The 10,202-nt window shown below is 56.1% G+C and overlaps 2 long non-coding RNA genes across 2 annotated transcripts; one reads left to right on the forward strand and one right to left on the reverse strand.

Annotated features, from left to right (window-relative positions):
• The first annotated feature begins 212 nt into the window (after positions 1 to 212).
• On the forward strand, positions 213 to 4,915 carry LOC115833876. Its single transcript, XR_004029106.1, has 2 exons — positions 213 to 1,126; positions 4,223 to 4,915. It is a non-coding gene; the product is annotated as an uncharacterized LOC115833876 (long non-coding RNA).
• On the reverse strand, positions 4,732 to 6,329 carry LOC115833877. The gene is made up of 2 exons (XR_004029107.1): positions 5,804 to 6,329; positions 4,732 to 4,886 (listed from the first exon to the last, which is right to left on the reverse strand). It is a non-coding gene; the product is annotated as an uncharacterized LOC115833877 (long non-coding RNA).
• Between the last annotated feature and the right edge of the window lie 3,873 nt (positions 6,330 to 10,202).

Consider the following 10,202-nt stretch of genomic DNA (forward strand, 5'->3'; position numbering starts at 1 on the left):
CGCTCCGTTGCCCAGGCTGGAGTGCAATGGCGCGAACTCGGCTCACTGCAACCTCTGCCTCCCGGTTCAAGTGGTTCTCAAGCCTCAGCCTCCCGAGTAGCTGGGACTACAGGTGCCCGCCACCACATCCAGCTAATTTTTGTATTTTTCGTAGAGATGAGGTTTCACCATGTTGGCCAGGTGGGTCTCAAACTCCTGACCTCAGGTGATCCGCCCATCTCAGCCTCCCAAAGTGCTGGGATTACAGGCATGAGCCACTGCACCCGACCTAAATTTATTCTTTCATAATCGTTTCCTCCGCGTCCCAGTAACACAGAAGTGCTGTTGGTGAGACCATAGAAGCTGTGCTTATCTCGTAGGTGCCCTGCGCTCCCCTGCGAGTGTTCCTCTGGGTCTAACCACCCGGTCACCTTCTTTGGGTCTGCTAATAGTGAGGTGTCTTGGACAACTACAGCGAATGTTCCAGGAACATGCCTTTTTTCTATGGACAAGCCCGTCTCTGCAGAAGTTACAGATTAGCATCCTTGCTGAGGGTGACTTGTATCTGTGGCTTCACCTGCTTCCCTGAATTCCTGACATACTGCCTGCCTTGTCTTCTAGACATGGAATTTCCTTGAGTTTTAACCCACAGATCTGTCTTCGCTGTGGCTTTTTGTGTGTTTTGGCTTTTTGGCCCTTCTAGACCCAACTTCCCACTCTGCTACTGTGATGAATAATCCCCTAAGGGCTGCTGTGATTTGTAGAACACTTACACCTATGGGGAATGAGGGAGCAATGCTGCGTGGAACTGGGGAGCAATGCTGCATGGAACCGGGGAGCAATGCTGCTTGGAACTGGGGAGCAATGCGGAGTTCTTGAGTAAGGGAGTGACATGATGAAATGGATGTTTTAGGAAGATTAACAGGGAATTAACAAGGAGGTACAGGGACTGAAGTCAGCAAGGTCATCTACACAATGTTTATTGTAATAATGCCATTCAAGGGTGTGAATATCATCGCATTATCTTGTGTAATTCTTACAGTCTCCGGTGAGGGATCATTTCTTAGACGCAGAGGCTGGCTAATGGAAGGATTTGATGCCACTCACATGGAAGTCACCTCATGGTTAGGTGTCTGGGATCCCAAAGGTACTTGATCACTGTTTGAAAAACGAACGTGGGGAAGCTGGGACTTGGATACAGTTTCTTTCTACATGGAATAAAGTGGTAGCTGAGGAAGTGAGTCGAGAGAGGAGGCAGGAGGATGGACCTCTGAGGTATCTGGGGCTGAAGTAGGCATGTTAGGTGCTGAAGGAGGAGATGGGTAAAGGAGGCTGCCAAGAACCTGAGTCTGCTTTCTGGGCAAATGAGAGAGCCGGGGAGAAGGGAAGGAGAGCTGGAATTGAGAGTTTGGGTTCTGTTTCTACCTCCTAAGATGGAACAAAAGTCTGGGTGTCCACTCAACATCAGTGCTCAGGCAGGCAGCCGCAGATGCAGGGAGCTCGGTACCTGGGGGCCTCATTGGCTCAGCTGTGGGAGGGGAGGTGGGGAGTGGCAGTGGGTGGAAATGATCTTACCAAGCTGGGAGAGGGTAGCCAAAAAAGGAGCAGGTGTGGGCTTGCCTGGGAGGCTCACCATTTTAGCAGAAGGAGGAAGAACAGTTAGCTAAAGACTGTGCAGTGTCTGCACTGCAAATGGGGAGATTTGCAGAAGGCAGAAGAAAGGTGCAAGAGTGACACAGTACCTCCCCATTTAAAGGCAAGCCTTGACTGCAACATTTTCCACGCTTAGTATGGTGGGTTCCAGGGGAGGCCAGATTTCAGGGAGTTAAAGAAGGAGTAGGTGAAGAATCAAAGGAGCCCATCCTTCATATTAGTCTCGACTCCTCCACTAGAAGTTTGTTGATTTAATTTATTTATTTTTGAGACAAGGTCTCTCTCTGTTGCCCAGGGCCGGAGTGCAGTGGCGTGATGGTACCCCACTGCAGCCTCGAACTGCTGGCCTCAAGCAATCCTCCCACCTCAGCCTCCTGAGTAGCTGAGATGACAGGTGCACACCACCACAACTGACTAATTTTTAAATTTTTTGTAGGTAGGGAGTCTTGCCATGTTGCCCAGGCTGGTCTTGAGCTCATGGCCTCAAGCAATCCTCCCACCTGGGCCTCCCAAAGTACTGGGATTACAGGTATAAACCACTGTGCCTAGCCTCTTTTTTAAAAATTAATTTTTTTTTTGGCCAGGCGCAGTGGCCACGCCCGTAATCCCAGCACTTTGGGAGGTCGAGGCGGGAGGATCACTTGAGCTTAGGAGTTCGAGACCAGCCTGGCCAACATGGTGAAACCCTGTCTCTACTAAAATACAAGTATTAGCCAGGCGTGGTGGCAGGCACCTGTAATTCCAGCTACTGGGGAGGCTGAGGCAGGAGAATCGCTTGAACCCGAGAGTCAGAGGTTGCAGTGAGCCGAGATCATGCCATGCACTCCAGTGTGGGTGACAGAACGAGACACTGTCTCAAAAAAGTTAATTTTTTTGGAGACAGGGTGTCTCTCTGTCACCCAGGCTGGAGTGCAGATCATACTCACTGCAACCTTGAACTCCTACGCTCAACTGATCCTGCTGCTTCTGCCTCCCAAGCGCTGGGATTCCAGGTGTGAGCCACCGCGCCACACTAGAAATTCCTTGATGGTGTGTATGGGGCCACATCTGGCATGACTGTGCCTGACACTGCCTGAACACTGATCAGGAGTAACCGAACTCACTGGTTTGTTGGTTACCAACCACAACTCTAGGTGTCCACCAGGGGGCACTGGAGCCCAGGGCTCCATGAGGCTCTGTTTCAGAAGAGCCCATGATGACCTCAGGGTTTGTCATCTCTGGGCTCGTTTGGCTCTTGCTGTGGTTGGGCAGAGGGGGCAGGTGTGTGAGAGCAGCTGGCAGTGGCTCCTCCCAATGGCCTAGTAAGGTCTTGAAAACTGAATTGCTCGGGGGCACGTGAGCACAGCCCCCTTGGCAGCTCCAGGGACCTCCGACTTGGGCAATAGGGTGAAGGCACAGTCTGTTCTCGGTCCTGGAAGGATGTGGCCGGCGTTAGCAGATACACACCATGCCTAAGAATTCCTTCAGAAATCCGTCTCTTCACCTCCACCAGGAGGCAAGTGATGCCCTCCTGACTCAGAAATGGTGGCCCTTTGTCAAGTCAGATGGTCCTGATCCCAGCCCTCCCTTCCGTGGGCCTTAGCCCGGGCCTCCTTCTAGGCAGTGAGGATGTGCTTGGGAACAGACTGGCTCCTCCTCCCCGCCGGAGTTTGCCTTCAGCCAAGCACCTCCCATGTCTGGTAGCCAGTTGGAATCACTTAAGGAGCTTTTAAAAACTAAGATGCTGGCCGGGAGCAGTGGCTCACGCCTGTAATCCCAGCACTTTGGGATGCCAGGGCGGGTGGCTCACCTGAGGTCAGGAGTTCAAGACCAGCCTGACCAACATGGTGAAACCCTGTCTCTATTCAAAATATAAAAATTAGCCGGGTGTGATGTGATGGTGTGTGCCTGTAATCCCAGCTACTCGGTAGGCTGAGACAGAAGAATTGCTTGAACCTGAGAGACAGAGGTTGCAGTGAGCCAAGATCGCACCACTGTACTCCAGCCTGGGTGACAGAGACAAACAAACAAAAAAACTAAGATGCTAAGGCTGGGCGGGGTGGCTTATGCCTGTAATCCCAGCACTTTGAGAAGGCTGAGGCAGGAGAATAGCTTGAGCCCAAGACTTTGAGACCAGCCTGGGCAACATCTTGAGACCCTGTCTCTACCAAAAAACAAAAACAAAACAATAAAATGAAGATGCCAACCCCCATCCAAGAGATTCCAATTTAAGTGTTCTAGAGTGGTGCTTGGGCATCAGCACTTTTTTTTTTTTTTTTTTTTTTTGAGACGGAGTCTTGCCCTGTCATCCTGGCTGGAGTGCAATGGAGCGATCTTGGCTCACTGCAAGCTCTGCCTCTCAGGTTCAAGTGATTCTCTTGCCTCAGCCTCCCGAGTAGCTGGGATTACAGGTGCCTGCCACCATGCCCAGCTAATTTTTGTATTTTTAGTAGAGACGGGGTTTCACTGTGTTGGCCAGGCTGGTCTCGAACTCCTGACCTCGTGATCTGCCCGCCTCGGCCTCCCGAAGTGCTGGGATTACAAGCGTGAGACACTGCACCTGGCCTGGCATCAGCATTTTTAAAGCTTTCCATGTGATTCTTGCGTGCAGCTGTATTGAGACTGTCTGCATCTAAGGCCTTGATAGTCAGAGTGTGGTCCATGGGAAGCTTGACGGAAATGCTGGATCTCAGCGCCCTCCTCCCAGTTTGCTGAATCAGAATTTACAGTTCACCAAGACGCCCCGGTGATTCAGCCGCACACAGTTCCAGAAGCCCTGAGCTAGTTCGTACAGGGTTCTTTACCCATGCTCATGTCCCTGGCCTGAATCACAGCGTGTTTGACTTGCTCAAGTTGTAGCCGTGGCTCTCAATGTTTTGACTGTGACCTACAGAAAGAAATGGACTTTACAACGATGAAACAAGAACGCCACAGAAACAATGCCTTCACCACCTGGGGTGCACTCTGCACTCTCATCCATTCAGCAGGTAGTTTTGGCACCTGCTTTGTGCCAGGCCTCGTTCTAGCTGTCTGTGTCTAGAAGAAATCCCTGGTTGTTGGGAGGTTTCTATTCTAGGAGGAGGGCAAGGGGGTCAGAAAGTTAAAAGTAAACCATGTATATAAAGGGCGTGCTAAAAGATATTTATTAAAATCTTTTTTAAAATTACATATTTAGGGTGGGGTTCTGGGGTGCCGATTATGTTCCGTTTCTTGATCTGGGTGCTGGGTGTATTACCTGCAAGAATGCAAGCTTTCGGCACTTCTCTGGAGGTATGCTGTATGTCAATAAAAAGTTCAAAAATTACATTCTGATATTTTCTTTCTTTCTTTCTTTTTTTTTTTTTTTTGGAGAGACAGAGTCTTGCTCTGTTGCCCAGTCTGGAGTGCAGTGGCGTGATCTCAGCTCCCTGCAACCTCTGCCTCTCAGGTTCAAGCGATTGTCCTGTCTCAGCCTCCCGAGTAGCTGGGATTACAGGCGTGCACCACCATGCCCGGCTAATTTTGTATTTTTAGTAAAGACGGGGTTTCACCATGTTGGTCAGGCTGGTCTCTAACTCTTGACCTCAGGTGATCCACCTGCCTCGGCCTCCCAAAGTGCTGGGATTACAGGTGTGAGCCACCGCGCCCGGCCAAACATTCTCATATTTTCTATTCTATTATTATCCTCTTTCATAAAACAAAAAAATAGTCATTCAAAATCAACCATATTCAGTTTACCTCCCTCTAAAAGGTTGCAACAGTAGTTTTAAAAACTGCTTTATTTAAAAACAAGGTGTACGCAGTGGCTCACGCCTGTAATCCTAGCACTTTGGGAGGCTGAGATGAGTGGATTGCTTGAGGCCCGGAGTTCAAAACCAGCCTGGCTAACATGACGAAACCCTGTCTCTACTAAAAATACAAAAAATTAGCTGGGCGTGGTGGCGGGTGTCTGTAATCCCAACTATTAGGGAGGCAAAGGCAGGAGAATCGCTTGAACCCGGGAGGCAGAGGTTGCAGTGAGCTGAGATTGCACCACTGCACTCCAGCCTGGGCAACGAGCACGAAACTCCATCTCAAAAAGATAAAAAAATAAAAACAAACTAGAAGCCCAATCCCTCAGCAGCACCCACCCACTCTTGGCTTAGCAGCTGCCTGCAGGTGTGAGCCAGGTGGCCCATTCCCCAGCAATGGCCTTCCTTGCCCTCTTGCTTACCTCACAGTGCAAAACAGCTCATGACGGAGACTCTTAAGGGCACCACCCAGAGCCTCCCTCTGGCAGCCTGGCCCACCTCCGCTCCCAGCTAGACCCGACAAGCCCTTCTCCTTGCCGAGTCATTCTGCTGTGGGCAGCTCTCCTAAAGTTCCAGACGTAGGAGGAGACTGGCTCAGGCACGTTAATTGGAGGGTTGGGTTATCCCTGCGGCCACCTCCCAAGTCTCCTGAGACTCACTGTTTTTAGTCTGGGGCTCCTTCCTCATGTCAGCTCTCTGGTGGCAGAGCAGTCTCCCTCGGTGTCTCTCTGGCCACCACGATCAGTGTCACGGACACATCCCAGCATAGCCCCAGTTCTCAACCCCATGGCGGGGACCGTCCAGGAGTTGGTGAGGAACAGGGTAGGAGGGAGGAAGGGAGCAGCAGACCTCACTCTTTCCTTTGAACCTAAAGCTCCAGATAACCCTACACTAGAGGTGCATACAGGGAGTGGCGCTGGCTTCTTGAGAGAAACTAGAGAGATGGGGGGCTGGGGAAATGGGGGCTGGGCAGCCCTAGGAGCAGGACCAACCAGGATGGAGGCGCTTTGACCCCTAGCTTTGTTTGATTTGGAGCTTGATTTACTGGAGGGGAAGTTTGCTCTAAATCAGTTGTTTGCATCTATTGACCAATAAAATCTAGTTAGTCCTGATGCTTCCTGAAGCAGGGCCCCTGGATTTGGTGTTGCTTTTTTGTACCTCAGATTTTTTTTTTTTTTTTTTTTTGAGACAAGGTCTGGCTCTATTGCCCAGGCAGGAGTGCAGTGGTGTATCTCTACTCAGTGCAACCTCCACCTCCCAGGCTTAAGCGATCCTCCCACCTCGGCCTCCCGAATAGCTGGGATTACAGGTGCGTGCCACCATGCTCTGCTAATTTTTGTGTTTTTTTTTTTTTTTTGTAGAGACAGGGTTTTGCCATGTTGCCCAGGCTGGTCCTGAACTTGGGAGCTCAAATGATTTGCCCTCTCAGCCTCCAAAGTGCTGTGATTACAGGCATGAGTCACCACATTCGGTCTGTGCCTTAGACTTTAGAGTGGGAAAACTGGATTTGAATCCTGGCTTCAGTACTACCAGCTGTATGGCGCTGAACAAGTCACTTGGCCATGTAGAACCTCAGTTCTGCCACGTGTAAAATGGGGATATTATGTGTCTCCTTGGGTTGTTGTGGGGTTGGATGAGAAGAATGCGAAGTGCAGGGCCTTGCACAGTTGGGCTCTGTGAGTCTTAGCAATGGCCATGACTGAGGCAGCGTGAGGGAGACTGGGAGAAAACCTCCTGTTTCCTTCTCCCAAATCTGTTGTCTTCCCCACTTTCTTCCCTGAAGCCGGGCGACAGGGGGGTGTTCCTGGCCCAGCCTCCTGGCTCCCTGGGTAAGGGCTGCCATTACTTGCAGTGTTAGACAATTTAGTAGAAAGTTGCCCCGCCCACCTCACAGGCAAGGCACCGCCACCCAAACCCACCCAGACTGGGCCTCGTGTAGGTTTCCGGAAGCCACCCCTTTCTCATTGCCCTACTGCGCTCTGGCCAAGGCCCCGGGGCCCACTGCTGGACAGTGTGAGTGCAGAGAGACCAGCCCTACGCAGTACGTAGATCTTGCCATCTACCGCGAATTGTTTTGTTATTACACCCATTTTCTAGGTGAGGGACAGTAACAAGGGCTGAGTGGCCCTGAGTCCTTGGGCTCCAAGCGCCCGCTGCCCACTCCGTTTGGGCTGGGACATGGGTCTGTGGGCTGGGAACTGGGCCTGCAGGATGCCCCGCCGCTGGGAATCAGAGCGCTGGGTTTTCTCCCTCTGGGGTGGGGCGGGGGGTGGGGCAGGGAGGAGACGGCTCAAGTGCAGGAATGATGAAGGTCCGCTTGTCTGGGGCTGTTTCTGCCCAAGTCCTCATCAGGAATTGTCAGGCCTGAGACAAACCCTCCCTCCTTCAGGAGTCCTCCGTTGGCCCCGGGGAAAGAGAGGTGATGGTCCGAGTTTCTGGGCCTTTGGGGTGCCACGGTGAGATTAGGACTAGAACCCCAGCCTCACTGGCGTGACCCCAGAAACCTTCCAGTCCAACCTCCTCACTTCAACTGAGGTTGAAGCAACTGAGACCGGGTGGAAGTGACTTGTACACTCGCACAGTGCAACGGTAGCTACTCGGCATGAGAGACTCGTTCCGGCGCTCCTCCACGGCGCCCCTCAACTCGGCGGTTACTTCTTCACCCTGGGCGCCACCGTTCCTGGGCACCGCAGGACGGCGCAGGCCGGGCCTGGGGGAGTGGGGGAAAGCGGGGTAGGGCCCCGGAGGCTGGGGGAGGAGCGGGGGAGGAGCGATGAGCCGGGCCCTTTAAGAGGGCGGGCCGACCCCCTGCCTCCCAACCCGGGGCGACGCAGGCGCAGGCGCAGGCGGGTTCGGAGCGCGCGGCAGGAGGGACAGCGGGCGGGCGCTCACCTGCGGGGGCCGGCGCGGGGCGGGGGCCCGGCGGGCCGACGTTGACGCCCGGAGGCGAGGGCGGGGAGGCGGGCGCGGGCCTCGGGGGCGGCCCGGGGCGGGGAGGGCCGGGGCGGGCGGGCGGTGTGAGCGGGCGCCGAGGGCAGCACCATCTGGAGGGGTGGGAGCGCGCGGCCTCTGGGGGGCAAGCGAGTGCGCTGGGCCGAGTCGGTCGGGGGCCCCCGGCGGGGCGCGCAGGAGGAGCGCGGCGGGCTGAGCCCTGCGCTGCCGGAGCAGCAACCGCAGCGCGTAGGGGTTCTCAGCTGGGGCCCGCAGCAGCTCCGCGGGCTGAAGCACGGCGTGGAGGAGCGGGCCGGGGTGGGCCCGGCGGTGCAGGAGGAGGGCGGGGTGGGCCCGGGGCTGCAGGAGCGCGGCGGCCGCGGCCACGAGCCCAGCCGGGGGGTGGTGTGGGGGCCGCCGGACGGCGCGGAGTGGGGGCGCCCGCTGCGGTGGACTGGCTCGGCGGGCTGGCCTGTGGCGCAGGAGGAGGGGCTGGGGCCCCGCGGGCAGCACCAGGAGAAGGGGGGAGGCAGCCCCGCAGTGCAGGAGCGCGGCGCGGCCCGGGCCGGGGTGCCGGAGCGCGGGGAGGGGAGCCCGCGGAGGCTGCTGCAGCAGCCCGAGCCGGCGTCCGAGTCCGGGGAAGGCCCCCGCGAGCGCAGGGAGGGGCCAGAAAGTTCCGGTGAACTGGGGGAGCGGCCGTGGGAGAGCGTCGGGCGGGAGGCGGTGGTCCTGGGAGCGGCCCCGGCGCCCCGAAGCCGCCCCGAGCTGGTGGGGAGGGCCCGGCCGGTGGGGCCCCGGGGGCCTGCGGGGGAGGGGCGCCTGGGGGTGCAAGAGGCGAATTGGCTGCCCGGGGTGCAGGAGGGACAGGTGGTGCGGGCTGTCCAGGAAACCTACCTGAACGGGAAGGAGCCCCAGGAGGGAGAGGGACCTGGCGAAGGGCTCAGGCCCCGGAGGCGCCGGCGGAGGAGGAGGTGGTGACTGGCAGGCCGCCGCCCGGGCCCCACCGTCCCTCCGGGGCTGAAGGGAACGCAGGATGTAGGGGCGTGGGGAGTCGGGCGCAGAAGACTGCGGGGAACCGGTGAGCTCTGGGAGCTACTGCCTGAGGGCAGGCCGCGGCCCGCGGGAACCTCTTCTATCTCAGCCTGGGCGTCGCTGAAGCTGTGTCTGCGGGGAGGCAGCGGAAGGCAGCAGGTAAGGAAGCCCAGTCCTGTTAGCTGGAGTTGGTGTGCTTGGAAGCGAGAGGCTGCAGGTCCCTGGCGAGAGGGTATTCTCCACACTGCCCTCGTTCTCTCGGCCTTTTCATCCCTGGAGGGAGGAAGCAGTGCAGTTTTCAGCTGCAAGGCAGGACCTCTCTCCTCCCAGTACTGTGTATGGTAATTGGAGTGATAGGGCATCTTAGAGTCTAGGCAGCAGGCCGGACGTCTGGGTGGCTGCCAGGTCTGTGCAGAGGGAAGAGAGGGGTAGCCCCAGGGAGGAGCTGCAGGACGGTCACCCCTCCACCTGCCCTCCGATGGCAGTAGGGGTGCCTCCATGCCATATGCTCTGCATGGTGCAGTCAACACACGAATCCTCAAAACACGTTCCACAGAAGGGAAGAGGGCAGCGTGGGATTAACAGAACCTTATCTTGTAGCCCTGTTGGTCACGTGAGCTGAGATGTGAGTGTGACAGCTAGTGGCTTGGGTACGGCACGAGCCTGACCCGCTCCTGCCACGCCGTCCTGTCACAGCTGATTTACCCTGAGGGCCCAGAACCAAGGATGATTAGTGGGCGGAAGGAGGGAGAGCAACTGGTGAGCCCTCCCGTCTCTGAGTGGGACTTCACGACCCCAGCGTGAGAGGGGCGGGAGAGGAGGGTGCACCTGCACCCCAGGGCTCTGGGCTGCCTCTGT

Source organism: Nomascus leucogenys, unplaced genomic scaffold, assembly GCF_006542625.1.
Source record: "Nomascus leucogenys isolate Asia unplaced genomic scaffold, Asia_NLE_v1 001093F_54549_qpd_obj, whole genome shotgun sequence".
Classification (NCBI taxonomy): domain Eukaryota; kingdom Metazoa; phylum Chordata; class Mammalia; order Primates; family Hylobatidae; genus Nomascus; species Nomascus leucogenys.